Here is a 22225-nt window from a genome sequence, read left to right as displayed (position 1 = left end):
TAAGATCAGACAGCTCCGGTGTGTGTACATTTCTTATTTGTCAACCAAAAGGCTGGGGTCTCTACAGTAATTGGTTCGGTTTCCAAGATTTACAGGTAATGGCAACAATTTGTTGACCTCAAAATGCACCTTTGTTTAAATACTCATTGTTTCTTCTTTTACTAGATGATTGAAATGTGCTTTGGTTTGTTTTTGCATGTTGACTATCTTTCATGAATAGGAATTACAGTAAGGTCTGGAATTCATATGAGGCAATTATATAGTTACAGTAATTAAAGGCTAAAATCTTATTACACAAGTGAACATTTCTGATGTTTATCTTGATGATATTTGATCATTTTTGGAGTTAATTATAATGATTATGCTTCTAAAATGCTTATATTCTTCCTGTAATGCACCACAATTCATGTAATGAGGGATTTCATTATCAGGGTAATTATTTCCTTCAGTGATGATTACATCTATCAGCAGTCAAGCACGTCAAACATGAACTCAGAACTTACACCAACTGCTGACAAAGAATTGTACTTGATTAAAAAATACTTTATTGAAAACACCTTTTGACATGATGCCACAACTGTCCATCAACCCAGGCATATGTAAAGATAATCTTAGAGAGAGAGAGAGAGTGTGTGTGTGTGTGTGTGTGTGTGTGTGTCTGTGTGTGTGCGGGTGGGTGGCTCTGGCAAATGGTGATCTTCCCTCTTCCCTTTCTCCTGTTGGTCAAATAGACAACATTACCTATGCCACCTAACACTACAGCATCCTTTAAAATCTATGCACAGGCTAGGGATGGGGGTTGTCAAGGTTGGGAAATGGATGGATTTGAGGATTTGAGTGAAATACCTACCTTCTACTGCAATCCTTAACAATTAGATAGCAGACCATGTTTAAAACGAAGATGTATACTCTGACAGTGAGTTGCCTTTGGTTAAAAAACTGGTCACTTTGCCTTCTCCTGCAACATTTCATAGGTTACCATGGCTTTAGATTGCTATTATTGGTTGAAAAGTCTATATGACATTTAATGACCTGTTTATGCTGGGGATAAAAAGTGGGTGCCTCGATGGCTAGGGGTTAAAGCCATAAATTGCATTATCCCTCCTTTCAGCTCAGCTTTGACTGTTACAAAGAAACTATTTAGATCTTATCTACAAGGAAGGAGTCCATATTTTTAAATTCAAATTCCCCATTTAGCCTTGCCCCATGCCGTTTCAGTGTGCCACAGGGACGTGTACATGGACCTTTACTTTTCAGCATTTATAGAAATTACCTGCTTGCGGGCTGTGGCTCAGGAGGTAGAGCGGCCGTCCACTGATCAGAAGGTTGGTGGTTCGGTTGTCGGTGGTTCAATCTCTGGTCCCTACATGTTGAAGTGTCCTTGGGCAACAACTAACTGTGTGCGTGTGAATATTTATTTGCTCCTGATAAGACTTTGCATGGTAGCCGGAATGTCAGCAAGTCCTAACTGAGGATTGAAAGAGCTGCCTTGTGGTCTTGCATTACCACACCTATCTCTACAGCACTGCAGAGTAAGCTCTGGGGATCTACCACACATACATCCCAGGTTAGGTTGGGAGGATAAAATGTTCTTGGTTGTTTGCATTTCTTTAAACCTTCACAATCATCTTGGGCGGTGCTCCGCTCCGGAAGCAGCAATGGTGGCTCTGCAAAATCGGGTAGGAACTTGTTTTGGTGGAATATTTGCACCCCACAAAATAAAACGCCACATACAATATTAAATGAAGTTAACTGTTCACACAATACAGTGACGTGAGCTGTTAAAATGATCTGGATACTTGGTTAAACATAATTTGCTCTTACCAGTGTATCACCGTGTGTATTAACACTGTATGTATTAACATACTCTTTGTAAATCATTGTAAATCATTCCCAGAAAGAACCAAGCAGGTGTGCCTTGATGCATGATCCAAAATGTCTTCAGAACTTGCCAATTTCAGCATGTAGCTTGCTAGCTCGAAGGTTGTTGTTTTGTTTGAATTCATAAACTACCACTAAACTCTCCAAAAACTAAATTTATGCGCTTTGGGCTGCAGAGCAAAAGGCAACAGGAACCTCCCTTATTATGGACAATGTCCTTGGCTGGCTCCCAGAACTGCTGCAGTGTAACAGAACCGAATGCAACAAGTGGTCAACAGAGCTTTACTTACTGCCCCTGATGGTAGTACAAGGTCAGCAGCAAAAGCTTTGGAGTAGTGGAAGCTACAGTATTATAGTGCAACTATCTGGATTTGACGGGTCTACAAGGGAACAAACTAGCTAGTTTACAGGCATTCAAATGTAAATTCAAATCTGGACACAGCTACAGTTAAGTAACAGATGATTTTAAGGACTGATATGTTTTAATTGTCATATTGTATTATTATTTGTGTTCAATATGTACCCATGACTCCCTGGAAAATAGTATAAATACAGAGTGGATTATCCTGGTGAAATAACGTTACCTCAAGATCTCACTGTATTTTTCATGGCAAGATGTTTCATTAAATTTTGTATTATAATAACAAGAAAGATGTTTAATCTGCATCTGGTATTTCCTCTGGAAAACACACAACCTTCATGAAGAGGATTCATCATATCATAACAAAGGATGACGGGAAATGAAGGGAAAAGTATTACTAAAATATCTCCAGTTTAATTAAGGTAGGTCATTTTTATGCAGATGTCTACACCTCCTTGAAGAGTGAAAGATGTGTTTAACACACATCATAATCAGGGTTCAAAATTAGCACCATCTACCAGCCAAATACTGGTAAAATATTCAAGTGGCTGGTAGGTTTGCTTTACTCACCAGCCATAACAACAATGTTAATCTATTGAGTGGGTGGTGAAATTGGGTTAGTTACTTGCAATTTGGCTGGTGGACGAAAAAGTTCATTTTGAACCCTGATCATAATGTGTGGGGTTAATCGTGGGAAATTGTTTATTAGATTGTGAGTAATGTACTGAATCTCTAGAGACAAATTATCAAGCACACACAAGGTGAATGCATTTATATAAGGGATAACTGATTAATAAAATACAAGTAGATGATGTGTAAAAATGTCAATGCAAACAACAGCAACTCAAAGAGGATGTGGTCAGAACAACTGTCTCAACCACTGTCCAGGGGGCTGATTCTGGATCTGTCTTGGTTTAGTCTATATCCACGACGTTCCACTTCCGGGATTGCTCCGGTGCTGTCGGAAATTCCTCTTGATCACACTCTTTTTGCCTTGATGTCCGTCACCTTCCTCTATCTTTGTGTTGGCATTTTAAACTCCAGTGGATTTAGGGTACATCGAGACAGCTAGCTAGACTATCCGTCCAATCAGAGTTTTGTGTTGCATGACTAAAACAACTTTTGAACGTACACATGTTCAAGCGTTGCTGTACACATGTTCAAGCGTTGCTGTGCTGTTGCTTAGCGCCGCCCATGACGATTATGATTGGTTTAAAAAAAATGGCAATAAACAGAGCACGTTTTTCTCCCATCCTGGAATGCTGTGTGGATTAGCCAGACCATCATCTGCAGCACTGTGGAGGAAGGACTGGCAATGTAAGACTAGTCTTGGGTGAGGTACTGCAAGAGATGCAGCATGGTAAATGCTTCCAGTGGACACTGAAACCATTTGACTGCCACGAGGCAGCGGTTTCAGAGCTGTCACACTGCTAAACTGTGTCTAGAGCTGATCCGTTGTTATACTGTGTGATCTGGAGGGTGCAGGTAAGTTTGACTTTGTAATTGTAGTTGGGTGTTTGTTTTAATTGTACCGGGAAGAAAATATATTTTTTTGTTTTTGTTTAAAAATACAGGTAGAGTGATCTGCAGCTATCTCAAGCCCCTTTCACACATGCAGTCTATCCTTGAGCATGGGGTCATGTGTAAATGGCAGCAGGGATCGATTTTATTATTATTATTAGTATTATTTCAGGGAAAATGCTGGTACGGCTGTGTTGTGAAAAAAAAGCAGGAACACTGCAGGAACAAGCACGTAAAGGGTTACGACCATCTGACAAAAGATGCTTTTGAGTGAACCACTCACAAGTTAGGGTCTCCTGCACACTGCCTGCGTGGCGTGAGCGTGTCAGCTGCGTGGCGTATTCCGTTTTTATTTTGGCTCCCATGTTAACAGGTTAGAGCTTGCACACTGCCTGCGTGACACGCACGTCTCAGGCGTCTCAAGCCGCTCCGAAAACACGTGCATGCTAGAAATAGGACCGATGCATATTTTTCACGTGACACGCAAGCGTGTTGGAAGCGTTTCCAGGCGAAATAGAATACAAAAAGATGTTTATATGTCATTTTGACACAAATACATTTAATAAATGACATTTTGATGTTTGAAAGTCTCTAGGTTTTGACATAAATGCAGATATAAATGTAATTTAAAAAAATAAAAATAAATATTTATCAGTTTTCAAATATTGCACCTGTCAATACAGAACGCAATATTCTGTAGCCTATTGTGCCATCAATACTGCCGACGTTGTCTTTGCTGTAATCAAATCCGTATATATTTATGTTTAACATGAAGTATACTACTGCCTGAGTGCAGCACATTTCCACAGCTCTCTCCCCATTTGTCGAACAAGGCAGCAGCGTCGCGTCAGACATGTTTCTGGTGTGCAAAGACGTAGAAAACGCCACGCAGCCACCACGCAACGGACACGCAACAGAAACGCCACGCTCACGCCACGCAGACAGTGTGCAGGAGCCCTAAGCATTTACGCTTTCGCAAATTTGAATAGTAAAAATAAAATAATATATATTAAACTTGAATTTTAAATACTTTATTAAAACATTGGCACCGTACAAAAACAGTTCCTCGTCCACCATGTTCCTGATAACAATAAGAGACGTCTTCCGCTGCGTACACGTACATCTGGCCGTGACCCATCTTCTTCTGTTGAGTGTTATGGCGGCTGGCATCCATACTGTAGTAGGTGTTGCATCACTGCCATATGCTGGACTGTCCCTTGCCCCATCTATTCTGGCAATGCCATGGCATGTGTAAAAAGACGCAAGGCAGAATTGTTCCTGAATGTAGTGCATGTGTAAATAGTGCAAATCAGTAGCGGTGCCTGAGTGGTGAGTGTAAAGTAGGTGTGTCATGGTGTCTGAGAGGTTTGTGGTGTCAGGTGTGAGCGTGTGATTGGGTGACAACTTCTCATTTCTTCAATTGTCTTAATGCAAAGTTGGTGTGTACTAGATTAATATGATCAGCAAGCAGGGAGCATTTCTGTAATGGGAACAATTAAAGAGCAGTATTTCCCCAAACAGCAAACTCAACCAAAATCAATAGCTAATGCCCAAGGTACAACTGCCTTCTTTAATTCTGGCAGACAATTAGGTTGTTGTTTTTCCATTGGCCTATTCTATTTGCTCATGTCATATTGAAAGGACAGCTTTTATGACTAAATTGAACACAGTGTATGTCTGGATTTAAGTCCAGCACAAACAAACTTACATTCCATTTTTTAGTGTGATTATAACTGATAATTCTAATTTGTATTACCTTGAACTACTGACATCAGTGGGTTGGTTGCTGTGTTTGCCAGCTGGCAAGCTTTTTGTAATTTGTAATGCCACGTGGGAGACAAGCAAAAATTCCCACACATCCTGCTTAATTAGCACTAGGATGCTTACATGCCCATTTTTTCCATTTGGATTCTTATATTTATGGTAAATTCGAAATGACGTGAACGCTAAATTAACATCCAAGTGAATATGTCAGCAGAGTGGGTAGTCATATGCCAGGTCCCTTCAAGGCTGTTCAATTCAGTTCCTAATGGGATTTTTAGGCTGTAATCTGCTTCAGAATTCTTGAGCACCAACATACCTCATGTCAATTAAGGATGCCATTTTGGTCTGCTCCTCTGCTCCTGGGTTTTAAAAAAAACTTCCTTCTTGCATCATAATATGCAAAGTAAAAAAAGTATATTTTTTTAGATGGTGTATGCATAATACAGTATACATTATGTGATATGGGTCTACTGACAATCTTTTTGAAATCTTTTGAAAAAGTGACTGACAGTGTTTTGGTCCTGTGCACCTGTCACTAAAGTGTTGTGGTGTGCAAGAACATTTAAGAGGAAGTTCCTGAAATTCAAATAAGTATTTATTTAGTAGTTTATTTGTCAGGGACAATGCAAAAAAAAAAAAAAAAAAAAAACGTAACAAATTACAAATACAGTTTTCTGCTTAAAAAGGCCATAACATATAATCATTACCTTAAATTAGTTAAATTGAGCACATAATAAATAGTGGCATTCTCATGCATGAGACATGATCATAATTGATGCTACAATAGAAAAACAATGTGCATTGCAAAGTTGAAGTGTCTCATTGTCGATTTTAATACATACTTGAATAAGCAGAACCAATAGTCCCGTAAAGCTATTTGGAGGACAAATATTTGAAAAATCTAGTCAAGTAGCTGGAACGGAGTAATGATGGCACGCCTCTGCCTACCTCTGCAAATGATGCATTTCAATGTTTATGCGTATTCAGCTGGGTGATTTAACAGGAGCAGCTTTTGCAACAGGGCAATAGATAGTGCCCTCTCTCTCTCCCTCTCTCACACAATCTCTCCCCTCGCAAACACAAACACACAAGCACACACACATATTCACAAACACACTTTACTAGCTAGTTGTCCTTGATGTGTCTCATAAAGACAGGCTGAGGAGGCCAGGATAGTTTCAGGCTGTAAAAGCAGCCTGTAAAATCACATTGCATGTAAAGTCACAACAGATGGCTCCTACTGCTACGTCCTCCTCTCTGAAAATGACACAGGAAAGACACTATATACGTGAGAATCACTTTCTGCAGCTATGTGCTTCCCTGAATAAGGGCATGAAATCTTGTTAAAGACAAGGTTGCATATTGAAAGCTATACTCAACAGCTGCTTATTGTGCTGTAAAGTGAAACATTAGAATAACATTAAATGAATAAAAAAACGACTAAGCCCAGTAGGGGGCAGAATTAGTCCAGAAAACATTGATGAGCAATGAGAAAGGGATGGGTGGATTTCTTTTTACCTGGCTATATAACAAGGTGTTGTTAAGCAAGGCAGGAATGTGATATGGTAAGCAATCTATTCATGATTAGAGGACATATGGATTCTATAGATGCAGCTTGTGCAGCTTTGATCTCCATAATAACCTCTTGTATTCAAAAAGCAACTTAAACATACATTTTTCCTAATGTAGGGAGGGGAGAGGAGGAGGCGGATGCTGTCTGTTTTGTTCAGTGGATCACTGGCCTATTTGTTCTTCTGGAGAGTAAGGCCAAAAAAAAAAAAAAAAAAAAAAAAAAAGAAAAAGCGCGGGATGGAGAAGACACAACAAACAAACAAACCCGCTTTACTTAATTATCTTAAGTGAATTAGCCCAGTCATCGCTAGTCTGTAGCTGAATATGCATCAAGCAAAAAATTATTGTGGAGACGATGAAAGCACCTTTATGGCCCTGTCTGTTTTAAAGTGCCAGTGCCTTTTAGCAGCCTATACATGGCAACAGAAGAAGAAGCACTTAAACGCTCCGACTAAATAGGCATGCTGGGTAGAGATTTTAAGGCAAAACAAAGAAACCTTGAGTCTCTACTTCCTCTACCTCTCTGTATATGTAAAGTGTATGAAATGTGGGAAATGGACACACATATATAGGTTTAATAAAAAATAAGTCATTTTCTGATGGTCAACATTTCTAAAGGTATGGAGTGAATATTGGTAATCACAACTGTGTTTTGCTCCAGGAGGCAGTTACCTTCTGATTTAGCTTGTTCTTTCATACAAGCATTGGTAGTCAAAAACCAATCCTCTCCTCCTGATGAGCATACACAGTCCTGGAATGACAATCAAAAAACTGGGAGAAAAAAAAAAAAAAAGAATCTCAATCAAAACAAAGACAGAGACAAAAAACAGATACATCCTTTCTGTATTGCTTTATCTTTCCAGAGTCCTCCACCAAGGACAGAGTGAACTCTAAATAATGTAAAAGGTGAAAGAGGCAATGTAAGAATTGTGGAAAGTGTTAAAGAGAGGTTCAGAAGTGAAAGAAATGATGCTGGACCTTGCCATAAAAAGGAAAAAAAATAGCTGTAATGGATGAGATTAGGCTTTCCTCTTGAAAGGGTGACGAAAAAAGGTGTCGTTCTTTTAGAGAGTGCTAGGTTGAATGTGAGAACTTTTGAGGATAAATGAGAAAAGCAGAGGGACTTTGTGGACATCCGCCTCGGCTACAAGACCTCAATTATCGAGTATTACCTGCATTTGATTACCACCTCTCTCATCCTGCTTTTTTTCTCCTCCTCTCAGTTCAGTCTAAGCTCTCAGGGAGCTTAGAGCAAGGTATAGGGAGAAGCTGAGGGGGAAAAAAAGTATAAAGGCAAAAAAAAAAATAATCTACGGCAATTCTGCTGTAAATGATACACTCGTTTCCAATGAAATAACCTCATAGACATTTTTGCACTTGATTAAAAGTCTGAAGGAGACAAAGGCTATTGAAAATGTGATTCTGATTTTCACTTATTAAGCAGCCATGAGCCATTTGGTGAGTGCATTTACAGCTCTAGAGTGACAGCAGGGAGATTGAGACAAGGACAGAAGTAATGGGAGAACCTGGAAAAGTACACTTGCTTTAATGAAATGTTTGTAATCCCAATTCACATTTTCTGTGTTTCATTGCTGCTCTCAAGGTCTTGTACACAATGCCATCACTATTCTCTCTTTCTCTTTTCTTGCTTTCCTTCCTCTGACTCTTATGCGTGTCATAGTTCAGCAGCACACATGTGCACACCCATAAAGAATTACAGCGAAATACTCCTCTGTACTTTTGTTCCCTATACCGTGCCATAACGGGTACCGGTATATAGCATAGAGGTGACTCTTTCAAATCTGAGGCTATCAAAGCTATGTGCTTTCACACACCTGTTCAGGTTTGACAGGAGGACGCTCAACTCCCAGCGAAAATTAGAAAGAAAAAAGACAAAAGGACACAGAAGGAACACGCATTACCTTTACACACTGCTGAAGTGTCCTTGGGCTAAACACTACATCCCCACCGCCCCCAAGGCGATGCTTTATTGTAGACGATCCATAGTGGCAGTTGGCCTTGCAGAAGGGCAGAAGAATGAACTTATAAACTATTAGTTTTTTTAATTATAATAAAAAAAGAGTAAACTTAGTAATAACTTACCTGCTTTGCCATCTTTCCTTAGTGAAAACTCCATTTTAGAATGGATTAGATGTTGAGCTGAGTACATCAACGAAGACTGTAAAAGCTGCCAAAGAATTTTTAGTGCCTTTTGGGATGCAGATCCTGAAGTCCACATGTGTTCTTTTCACAAACTCAGAGTTGTTGAGCATATTTTTATGCAGTTTGTGCATTTTGAGGCGATTAGCTTGGGAGGCATTTCGGTTTTAATTGTGCCATCTTATTATCTGTGAGCCTCAAAAACACACTGACGTAATGTGTCAACAAACCGATTAGTATACACACCCAAAAAGCGGGCTATTAAGACAATGGGCACGCAGGTACACTCAATTAAAGCCACCAGCACACAAAATAAATAGAAAAATCAAATGGCATGGCATGCATAATATGTCAAAGAATATTTTTTCACAGGCAGCACTCTCAGAACCTCAAATACCCTGCCCTGCTCGGCAAAAATATCTACTGAATGGCCATGCAGTTGTAGATTGGGGGTCCTTGTCTATGACCAGGCTCTGATGCTGTTGTTTTGCACTTGCTTTTTGGATTTCTCCCCACAAAGTTGAAGGGCCCATATTTAGCCCCTCTAAAGTCATAAACCCTAACTTAAAATGTATCATGATGTCTGAGCCAGGAACTCCCGTTAAGTAATTCACCCATGCTTCTATCAGATTGACTGCTAATTGTTTGCATTTGCTTGCTCTAAGCTCCCTCAGAAGTTGGAGGACTTTGCCTTATTGTTGTTGCACACAGCAGTGTATAATATATTTTCCAGTTGTAATCAATTCCAACCATTCTCTAAATTAAGAATCACAGTCTAAATCAACTCTAGAAATCTATGAGTTGTGGCATGCTAGTCATTGCTCCATCTTTCTTTTAATTCATGCATGGTCTAATCACAATTAACAGTTTTACAGCACGTGTTGATAAAATCAGTAGTTGTCATCTTAATGTGGTAATTTAACAAGAATATTAATTATAATCAATTGCATCCTCTCTATACAGTATGTAGGGCTGATCACACATTCTACTGTTCCATCTCTGTCACTCTTAAAGTTGTGAACCGCTGCAAACCCCAAAAGATGTAAGTGAGTGAGATGATAGCCTTGCTGCCTTGGGGCAAAGTGTCTTTAAGTTTCTCTTGTTTACTAAACCTTTTTTGGGACAGAAATATCTTTCAACCAGAGAAGGATACTAAACTGCAGCAGCAAGACAAACACTGACATGCATGCCTACAGACACATGCACACACACACACACACAGAGAGAGAGAGAGAGAGAGAGAGAGAGAGAGAGAGACCAAAGGCTGACTTCATAGACTTGCTTCTGCCTTTTGGGATTCAATTAAAAAAAGTTAAATGATCCTGGGATAACGGCTTCATAGCCTAATGGGCTGAGCTTTATACAGCTCCTCTTCTTCCCTATTATATTTCATTATAGTATCAACACATTGCCTTAAGAGGGGGGGGGGGGCTCAAAGGGTAGATGGAAACAGAAAGTGGGGGAGAGGAGAAACGTGCTGGAAAAGAATATTGGAGAGGATGATTAACTAGCTCATAAACAAAAACCTTTGAAGTAAGTGTTTGATTGTTGGATGCATCATGAGCAACTCCTTGAGGCAACTCAGGCTGTCATTGTTGCAGAAAAAAAAACAAATGTACATACACATTCACACCTTTCTCGTGTCACTTTCTGTGTGTGTGTCTCTCTCTCTCTTTCTCTCTTATACACACATACTGTGAATACACACCATAACAAAAGAGTTCTGAGTAATAAACTATAAAGAATGCATATCAGTCACATTGTTAGAAACAGAAAAATCTTTTTCACCCTCCACAGCATTAGCATCCCTTCCTAGCTGGAAGTCAAGAAGAAACCGAACCAACAAGGATTCAATAAAAACATTAATCACTTTGGTACATCATGATCTAAAGCAGTGAACTGAGATTTCTGTTATTGTGGTACCCAGGAGAAGGTGAGTGTCTCCTCATTTAATGCCAGACTATCTCTCTATTAGTAAAGGACAAGAGCAGAGGGATGAAATGAAGGCATAAAAGGAAGACAGCTTTATAACAACACTGCTGCTTATCTCTTCCATCTCTCCCCCACCCCTCTTCCTCTCTTTCAACCTCCCTCGATTCCCCTGGTTGCTTTGTAATGAAGTTATACAGCAGAGTTTTTCTCAGCTGATGCTGTTTTAAGAAAGAGGAGGGATGGAGGGAGCAAAAGAATCACAGAGAGGAAGAAGTATCAAAGACAACAACGAGGAAAAAAGCCTGGGAAGAAGTGAAGGAGGAGGCAGTGACAGAAGTTGAGATGTGACAACATGCAAGAATGTAAGACATTCTGCCTGTAATCCCTGATATTAAACAATCCCCTTTATTCCCTTTATTAAGCTTATTATTATTTAAGATTAATTAATAACTAATGCTAATCTGTGCAATACCTAGCAAAGACATATGTGTAAAAATACAAATATTCACTCAATTATTGGCATTAATATGAACCTTACATGTAATATGGAAATGTATGCAACAGAGTGCTCAGAAGTGTGATCACATAATTTCCTCTACAGGTGATATGCATTTTTATTACACACACTCTGTAAACACAGATATTGTTAACATAATTTGATGAGTGTGATGTACATGGTAATAATAATAAAATGATTGTATCTGTGTGTTGGAGGGTAATTTATTGGAGGAATATGGTCTGCTCTAGCTAAAAAAAAGACATAGGCACTTTACAGTTAAAGCATTTAAGAAATACCACTGAGTACACTAAACAAAAGGAAAATACACATGTATCAATCTTGGTCACAAAAGACAATGAAAGGAACATTGTTAATGCTAAGGAAGGCTAGGCTGAGAAAAAACGTTGGTGATATTGGCCATAATGTCAATTTACCATAACAGAAATGAATAAGGGTGAATCAGTTGGGGAACCTAACTTTATCTACAACCACATGGTGTTAATTGTATTACCTGCAGATAGATGATGTGAGCAGCACGTGTGACAGTTAAGTGTCATTAATTCTGTACTCAGTGACAAGCCAATCACAAAAGCATGGAGGACCTGCACATTTTGTCAGATCACCATGTTTCAGCAGTTATAGAGGTAATCATGAAGTCCGTCAGTCACTATAAAACAGATATACTCATATAGTAGTAAAGGATGTGAAGACTACCATCAGTAAAAAAAAAAAAAAGACAGGTACTAAAAACTCATTAACATGTCCTCCATACTGCAGTCACTTAACATGTCGTGTCATTTTTGAATGATGTAATAAAAAGAAAGAATTCAGTGATCTTTAACATGATATTCTGGAAACGTTTAGTAGAGATACCCAGGGGCACATTTAATAATTTTACTCACGATTACACCTACTGTGCCACTCTTCAGACTTTGTGTAGCCCAATTTAATGGTCACCAAATGGATGTCGCTGAGGATTATACCGTGCTACAGCAAAGCCTCTGTCAAAAACTCTGTCAAGTGCCATATGGCATCATGAAAATAACAGCCCCGATGTCAACAGACCCTGTTCATTTGGCAAGAAATTGTAATTAAGAAACCCAGCCTCTCCATCAGATCCTTGGACAGTATGTGGTGTTTGTTCATTGCGAAGGCAGTGTTGTCCTAATCGAAGCACAACAGGATACGGTAAACTAATGCCTTCCTCATTAGATAAAATGAAAAGAAAAATAGAGCAAACACTCGGTACAGCTATCTGAGAAATATTTAATTAATATATTAGTATTTTCTTTATTTGCCAAGTACATTTTACACACTCAAGGAATATCTGCCCAGGGACTCCAGTTGTAATGCCATAACCTACATCAAGGGCAATGGCAGGAGTTACCTAGAATGAATGTTTTTTACACACTCAAACTAGGAGCTATGACCAATTTCCACTGTGCACGCAGATTGTGCCGGAGAAGCAAAAGTGTATTTGTGAGTAGAAATCTGCGAGTGTGCTTGGGAGACAACAACACCCTATGGGACGGGACCATGGATGGGACCCCTAAACTAAACCTGATAGTTGTACGACAACAGATGATCCTCTCCGCTCGCTCCTGGAGCTAGGAGTAGTGACGTTTGTTCCTCTTGGCAGCAGGGACTTGTGGTGGTGGGCAGCTGGCGTGGTGATTGACTGGTTGGGGTGCTGGCTAACAGGCAGGAACCTCAGGAATCTCACAGATGGGACCGACCTCTTAGGAGGCGTTAGTGGGGTGACACTTATGTGCGCCCATGGGCTGCTTGGGCTTCACATTTGGTCTCAGAATGATGCTATGTAGGGACTGATGCTTCTTCTTCTGCTCAAATTTAGCCTGAGTGGCTTCCAGTGACTGCCCAAACAGACCCTCAGGAGAGACTGACTCATCCAGGTAAGTGACTTTGTTCCTATCCAGTGCTGTGCCACCACAGCAGGGCATGTGGAAAATGTAATCAGTAGCAAACCTGACCTCGTCGAGTAGGGCTGTCAAGGGACTCACTGGGGGCATCTGTGCCCCAAAGTCTACAATAGCATGAATGCAATGCAAAAACTTTAGTTGTGTGAGAAAACTTCTTTTCCACTTGTCTACTGCTCACTTCTGCTTCTCTCCTACCTCCTACGCCTCATGGGTAAAGTTCTGGTTGTCATTAGATGAAGCACCAGAGAAGCTGGGGAAACGTTCCAGAGAGAAAGGACCAGGGATGAATGGTACAAGGATGTTAGGATTTTAGTTGGAGGTCTTTACTGAAATAGTTGTAATTTAGAAAGTCACAAATAAGGCATCTTATTGCCTGATTTATGGAGACTCTTTTTTTTTTCTCAATGTTGCTTACATTTATTGTAATGATAGGTTTGCATGAAATTAAATCTAAACTCCATTTAATGAGAGCAATGCTGTCACCACATACAATGGCTCTTCATCTTGCCTGATTTTGTGTCAGTCCCTCTCCTGTATATTTTCTAAATTACAACTATTTCAGTAAAGAGCTCCAATTAAAATCCTAACATCCTTGTACCATTGCAAAACGCAAGGCCATATGGACACACAGTGTGTCGGTAGGTAGTATACACAGCATGCATGCATGTACACACGGATATAAGAGGAAACAGTGAAAGGGTAAAATACAGTACATGCTGTCTGCTGCTTTTCATAGGGTGGAGAAAAGCACACACATGCACACATATATACACAGTGTGAGAAGTCAGAATTGATTAAAGTCTCCCTAATTGCACTCTAAAAATGGTGCTTTCCTTTGCCACAAAGACATTTTACTGTTATTGCTGAAGATGCAAGTTCTGCCCCAAGGTGTTTGATTTCCCCTCTCTTTATGCTTGCCTTTAAAACACAATGAAACAAAACAGTTGTATAAAGCTGTTGTTTTTAGGCAGCTCAGTGAAACAATGCAATTACTGCTAATGTAGTTTTGTTTCCAACAACAACACCTTATCTCAACATGAAACTTTAGAAGACCAAATCTAAGCCGACAGCTCCCTTGCAATTTAAAACTTCTTGACAAAACAAGGACAAATTCTAAGTGAAATAAAAAGTTAGAAAGTTGAAGTCAAAACAAAAGTGAAAGTGCCAAGAAAGTAGATGCAACAGCAAACATGTACTAATTATGGTTTATTATTTTCTGTGGTTGTCACAAAGTAGGAAATTAAGAAAGGATAACCTGTGTTAGCTGCACACAAAGATTGCAAGACTTTGCACAAAAACAATGCACATAAACACAGATGCAAGTATCAGAACTACTAACTAGACAAGAGGACTACTACATTAATTATGATCCTAATTAATATGATGGAAGAAGATAGAAGAGCAGAGTTTAGCTAGCATTAACAATTAGCTGGTTGAATGCGTGATGTTTGTCTTATGAGTTAGCATACGTAGGCAAATTGCAACAGACAGTGAAGAATACATACTGTTTGTGATTCAGACGTTGCTAGTTCACTAAGGGTTCCTATGTGGAAATGAGGCAAAAATACCCTGCCCTGAAGTAGGAGCTGAAAGAGTTACAGGAACTGCGGAACTTAATAATCCCCAAATTGGTCCAGTCTGAAGTCTGAACACGAGAAAAAAAGGGTTCTAGGAACGTAATGTTCTAGGAACTGCAAAAATCACTCTGGTCGGAAAGGGACTAATTCTCTCTCTCTCTCTCTCTCTCTCTCTCTCTCTCTCTCTAATGCAGCTATTTAGAAAGCCTCAATGCTGTGAAAGCTTCAAGGTTGCTACAGTGATGTTACAATGGGTGTTGATTGATCGAAATGGCTGCTCTAAATTGTATAATGAGTGTGAGGTGATGGGATCATGATCATGGTAAAGAGACCAGACAGCGTTTGATTTTCCACTCTGGGAGCTTATCACTTCAAGTCATATCGTCTACTGTAGGAGCAAAATCCATCCACACACATCAGAACTGCTCAGCCTGGAAGAGACATGAAAGGGAGAGAGACAGACAGATAGGCAGAGACAAAAAGAGAGAGAGGCAGTACATCTGCATATATGTGTATGTGAACATATGTGATGTGTGATGGCTAGTTAATATCCTTCCTACTGGTTAGGCATAGTAATATCACACTGCATGCCACTTGTTTAACACCAGGACAAAAATTGTGATTATCTAGTGATATCTCTGTGTGTGAAACAAGAATGTGTATGCTTGTGGTTGTATTATTACTGCACATCAGCGATGACCAATGTTTTTCTGTAATGTTCAAATTTTATCTCAGTCTATGGCAGGATGATTACAAACAATAAATTAGGTACAATATACAGTAGATTTGTGACATTGAGAATACATCCAAACCTTTTAAGACTCACATAAGCTGATACAAATCCACATATTTCTCCTTGTTTTATGGTCGACCTTCGTCGTGACAAATGAACAAAGACCTGGCGATGAGGGTTGTACAAGCTTTGAAGCAAATTTTCAGTGGATTAATTTTCATCGGAACTGCTGTGTTGTTTGAAAGATTCAAACAGCTAATTCTTAGGCCATGATAGTCAGAGAGTATAACCGACTTGTGTTTTTATAAATTAATATGCAAAAATGTTCCTGTTGCACAAAGTCTTTTATGATACCCTTTGCCTTCTATATCCCGCTATTTTGGCAAGTGTGATTTGGAATTAACACTATGTGATAGACGGTGAGAGAAACAAGAATAAATGGAGATGGAGCCTAAGAGTAAGTACATGGAGAAAGAGTGAGTGAGTAAGAGATTAAAATGGATTCTGAGTGAATGCTAGTGAAATAGAAAACGACGCAATAATAGAAAACAGCCAAAGATAGAAATTGAGAGTGAATAGGTAGACAGCCAAAGATCGACAGACTGAGATAGAGGGTTATAATGCAAAGATAGGAGGCAAAGGAAGACATAGGGAGAGACAAACGCGACAAACAAGACAGAGAACAATAACGACAGAATCCTATGAGCATATGTGAGGAAACAGAAAAAGAAAGAAAGAGGAAGAAAACAGATATGCAACAAGAGCGTGAGGCGCCCTCCCTCCCCCTGCTGGGCAAAAAGACCAGTGTAAATGAGATCGACTCATTTCCAACACATAGACACAACCACCCACCCCCATCTGTCTTTGACGAACAGGCCCTCATACACACACAAGCACAGGCGCACACACAGACGCACACACGCAACAGCAACCAGAGATGAAAGGAATCAATAGATTATAAGCAGACATCTGAAGAGTCCAGTCTACTCCCGGGAGGATCAACCATAATTGGTCCAGACAAACAGCCAAAGGACAACAACAATAACAAAGCCTCTGCACACAACGAATGCAGCAATTAATAAATCAGAACAGGAATAGCAAATTAAATCTATGAACAAATATCGACAGGGCTTTGAACACATCTCCTTTATCTGTGGCCTGTTGTTGTGGTCTGCCGGTTTCAGCGTGTTTGCACCAATCTTTGCATATGTAAATTAGTGACCATCTCATCTGCATGTATCCCATGTTAGGTTTTGGTATTTGGTGTTCATTTGCTTTTGCCGGTTTGTAGCTCATTAGAGGTTGGTCGATAAACAATTCCATGGTTTAGCTTTCATATCAGGCTGGAGGGTGGTGATCGAATGAAAAACTATGGGACTCAGAATACTTAAACATCGGATTGAAGTCTCTCTCAAGCTTTTGTTATTCACATCAGACACTGTACGTCAATGCTTATGTGTGCCACTCTGTGTGTGTCACCTGTGGTAGAAGAGATGGAAGCCCCCCTTTGCCCTTCTGAATCCAGGGTGGAAATAACAAGTATCTGGTGCATCTAATTGATTTAGTCCATCAGAAGTGTTACTGGAGGCGTGACTGAGGACCACGTCCAAAAGCACAGTGATCCCTTAAGGTAGTGTAGCTCAATAAATCTCTCTAGATCTGAGAGCCAAAACGACGAATACGTTGTCAAGTCGTGTTTGTGTATGAGATTCAAGGCTGTGCTTTTTCAGTTTTTCTAACTAAAACAGTGAGACAAAACCGACAGTATTAATTGCTACTCTTTATATTTTGAATTTTCAAACCACAGAGGTTTCATTTTTGTAGAACTTTCTTGAAAGAAAGGTTTTAGCATCAAGGAATTTTCCTATCTTGCTAAGATCCAGTTACAATTTGGAACAGTGAGGTGGTGAAGAGAAATAGAAATAGAAATAGAAAAGATAAGTATAAACTACAGAAGCAATAAAAGAACAAACAGGAAGACATAGAGCGAAGTTTAGACAAGCATGTTGCATGTCTACAAAGTCAGTGAATCATTCATTTTCAATGGAGCCGCTCAAGGCTGTGCTTTGATATGACATTACAGATTAGACTCTTCTGTTTTTCACCCCCTCTCAGTGAGAGAGCTGCTCACATTCACAGATAGTCTTGCTGGACTGTCTTGAATTGAGGGAATGACTCAGAATGAACCCCTGAGATATTTGGATACTGACAGTGACATAACTAATTCTCCCAAAGAGTTGGTCACTCATACTGATTCACCTTGCCCAGTCTTGGAACCACATTTCAACAGAATAACTGGAGTTACATATAACGTGTTTATCTTGAAATTCTTCAATTAGGAGCATTGTGTATTTATCTTTACTGATTTAGACATAAACATGCTGTAAATAAAATATAAGTTATAGTGGGTGACATAACTGACTGGAACTTAATGATACACTTTCAAAGACATACTATTCAATTTAAAGAGTACACTGGGGGGTGTGGCCACAAAACCTCATCAACCAATTTACTGTTTAGCAAATTAAGAAAGACTGCATTTTTGTTACTGATTAATGGATCACACTGATGGTGAAATGACACCTACACAAAATGTGGTAGGTCACCACAAACAGTTGATATGATATGCCTTGTATCCCTGTCTGAGACACTCCATCAGAGGACATAGGACCATGTATTGCAACAATGTTTCTATGGTTTTATTTGACAGAGCAGGCTCTTTTCCCCAATGTCTCCAAGCAGCAGTGCTAGGTTCAGCACAACAGAATTACATTTCATTGAGATATGGGGTACACAAAATGCACAAGAGATGCCATTGACAAGTATATCAGTACAAAATAGGGCAAGAAGGCACAGAGGGAGAAATAGATTGACACAGCCCATACGGTGACATGTTCCAGGTAGGAGCAATTTATAACTGGCAGCAGTGTAATTATGAGTGACAGTGAGCTCTTGTCAGATTAAAAAATCCACTTAAGTGTCTTCCTTAATGTCATCAATGAGTGATTGTGATTAGGACCAGTTGCAGGTGCTCAGAAAAAAATTAAACTTTGGACATGTACTTTGACATGTGGGTGATATGATCCAATGCTCCAGCTACCAAATGGAAGTGGAAACATTTCTCAACTAGATACAAAATTTGACAAAATCATGATTGTGATATTGTGGTGTGATAACACAAAGCATACATCCATAAATGAACATGAAACTACCGTGGGCATAAATTATATAAGTACAGTTATAAGCCAAATATTCCAAAATATTATGTAAGTCTTTATGGAACTTCAATGCAATGTGTTGGAACAATGACACTGGGAGGACAAGAAGATAACTGGCGAAACTGCTGGGCAGGGCTGAGGAATTTGCTTTAAGTATCATTCATTTGTAGACAGAAATAATTAAGCAGAGAAAGATAAATAATTAATCTTTAACATGTATTAAAATATTCATAGAGTAAGTATAGTAAAATTAAAACTAGTTCAATTCAGTCATTTTAGCAGTTCATTGTGAATTTAAAACAAGAACCTGTTTAAATAAGCAGTAGAGTTTAGTAGGCTATTGTTTTTTTAAATAAAGTTATTTGAAATGACACCTGTCCTAGGTAGAGGGGCGGGATGTAGGTATAACGCTGCAGGAAAAGCCATAGGCGAGTCAGAGTTAATTCTATTTAAACGCTGTGGGTGTCTGCAGAGTGAGAACATGTTTATAACTTCGGTTAACCTCCGTTTGAGGATTATTGCAATTTGCAGAAGGTAAATACATAGTGTGTGTACCAGTTCGATGCAGTTTATAAAAGTTGTGATGCTAATCGCGATTAGCGCGTCAGCATGCTAGCAACATCTCTTACTGTGGTAGCAGTCTGTGTCACTGTATGTTATTAGTGTGTTGTCAATCTTTATTTGTATACTTTTCATACAAAAGTCATGCAACACATGTCATTGTGTAAGTGTTGTTAGGTGCTGTTGTTGAAACTAAAACTAAGTCGGTATGAGATAATATCTGAGCTTTTGGTTGTTTAAAGTGACCGAGGAGATGGACAGAATACTCATTGGACAGAGACCAGGAGCACTCCCATCCTGTGAGCCATCCCTTGGACATTCTCCACCTGTACCTTCACCATGCTTCAGGGCCATTTCCATGGACTTGTGAGTACAAAGTATCATTGCGCGTGCTTGCAAAGCAGTGATTAGTTTTTTAGGCCACATCCCTACTGCATCCTTTTATTTTATTTTAATGGACACTACTTTTGAGTTTCAGAGTGAGTTTATGCTCGTGAGAGTCTGGGCCCCTAGTTGAATATTGAATTTTAGGTAAATGGGTCATTATTGATTTGATATGAATGAAAGTTTAACTATAGGAGAATGCGTCTCCTTTGACGTGATCGGCTAGACAAGGAGATATATATTGCGGTGTAGGATTTGCTGGCACAAACAAAAGTTGTCTTTTCATTAAGTGTTACTCAGCATGAGATCCCTAACAAATGAGTTGAGTGCATTTCCTTTCTCAGAAGACGTTTGCAATAAACCTGTTTGAGTCGTGATTCACTCAGATCTTTAACCCGAGACTTTAAATTGACTGCAGAATCGCAAGTCTCTATTATCATTAACAGTTGAGTCCTACTACAATTCAATCTAAAATGATAACCACGCCACACACAAACCTCTTTCAACATAATCTACTACTAGTCCTAGCCATCTTAGCTGCAAAAAGCCTTATAACTTACAATTTCGTAGGCAACAACAACTGCACAAGTCAACTCAAGCGCCTGAGTGACCAGAGAGACAGTCCGAGACAGGTTGTCCGACCCGCAGACTCACAGCCGGAAGCAGACCATGATTCACTCGAGAACTCACAGGCCCTCGATGACTCGTGAGTTGTCGATGCTCGAGCAAGTCAGTCAATCCCGCGACTAGGTCGAGCAGACAGTCCGAAACATTGCAAGCTCGCCTCGCAGACTCGTGAGTTGTCGATGCTTGCGCGAGTCAGTCAATCCCTCGATTCAGTCGGCTACGTTGTCATGAGTGGATCTGATTCAATCAGACAAGCGAGTGAATTCTCTCCTCGAGCTCAGAGTAAAGCAAATCAACAACAAAAGCCATTCTTTCACTTCTGAAATATCTTACAATGTTCTGCACTGCCTAGCTAGGCTTACTGTAGGTTTGGTGTATAAATTGAATATGTTGAAATGCAATTAGGTAGAGCAGACAGTCAATTTAAAAAATGATAATAATGTATTCACTACAGGCATTTCTCCGATCCTGTTTCTAAGTCTACATTGAAAGCCTATATATTGCTTAGGCTACACTAAGTTAAGACACTAAATAAACAGTCAAAATGCTTTCTTTTCCGTGACTAAATGGCTGTCCTGTGAGCAACTGCATGAGATGGCGAGTGGGTGTGCGCAGTAACTGAGTTTCCTTGGCGATTTAGCAATACTGACTCAAGTGTTTCAAGTGACTCGCACAACCCAGTTCAGTTTGGTGAGTGACTCAGAATAACCCGAATCCTTAAAAGGAACCCGGTTTGCCAGGCCTAGTTTGCAAAGCTGATTTTATTTTTTTCTTCTTCATAAAAAGTACTTAAGCATAGTTTTTTTTTTCTTCTGTCTTTGTTGGCGCATTGCCACTACTTATAAGTGGAATAGTGTGACACCATTGGTAGGATTGTGTATCACGTGACTCACATGCACATTTGCGTCCTTGTGCAATGCACAAGTCAAACAAACAAAACAGGGACCCACTCATAAAAAATGAACTCCATAGCACTAATAGAGGTCTAAAAATTAGGGAACATTTAACCAGAGAAAAGACGAGTTTAAGTTGGTTGTTCTCAAATAAGAAGCTACTACCTGACTGTTTTGTACACTGTAAACTTGCTAATGATAATTGGCGTTGTAGTTTAGCGAATCCATGCATTTTGCCAACTTCAGTCACTCAATGTGTGCTCAAATACTTTTTCACATTCACACACTAATTTTCACTAGCGTATGCAGCAGAACGTCCTCACTGTAAAGCCCAACTGTGTTAACGGAGAGCAGCGCGGCAACTATAGCAGGGTGCAACACTTGAATACAGTAAATGTATAAATGACAGAGTCAGAATTATGTTTTTTAGGCAGGCATAAAGCATAGGTAAATGAATAAATAATGGAGGGTACAAAGCTAATAAACACACTCATTTCATAACTGCAGATAAGAGTAAGTTAATAGGCTCAGTCTGTCTTTCTACATGATAAGCTAACAGCACTTTAATAAGAGGGAAATGAATGTAAATACATTTAAATGTT

At 39.5% G+C, this 22225-nt stretch overlaps 1 long non-coding RNA gene across 3 annotated transcripts in view; it reads left to right on the top strand.

Annotated features, from left to right (window-relative positions):
• The first annotated feature begins 19553 nt into the window (after nucleotides 1–19553).
• The window catches only part of LOC114566202 (uncharacterized), a 72912-nt gene continuing 70240 nt past the window's right edge, over nucleotides 19554–22225 (top strand). For all 3 annotated transcript variants that reach the window (XR_003694028.1, XR_003694029.1, XR_003694030.1), the window contains exons 1-2: nucleotides 19554–19692; nucleotides 19962–20085. This is a non-coding gene — a long non-coding RNA (uncharacterized LOC114566202). The remainder of the gene's footprint in view (nucleotides 19693–19961; nucleotides 20086–22225) is intronic.

This window comes from Perca flavescens, chromosome 13 (assembly GCF_004354835.1).
Source record: "Perca flavescens isolate YP-PL-M2 chromosome 13, PFLA_1.0, whole genome shotgun sequence".
Taxonomy (NCBI): Eukaryota; Metazoa; Chordata; class Actinopteri; order Perciformes; family Percidae; genus Perca; species Perca flavescens.
The sequence above is the reverse complement of the archived record's forward strand: the minus strand, read 5'-3'. Positions and strand labels throughout refer to the sequence as shown.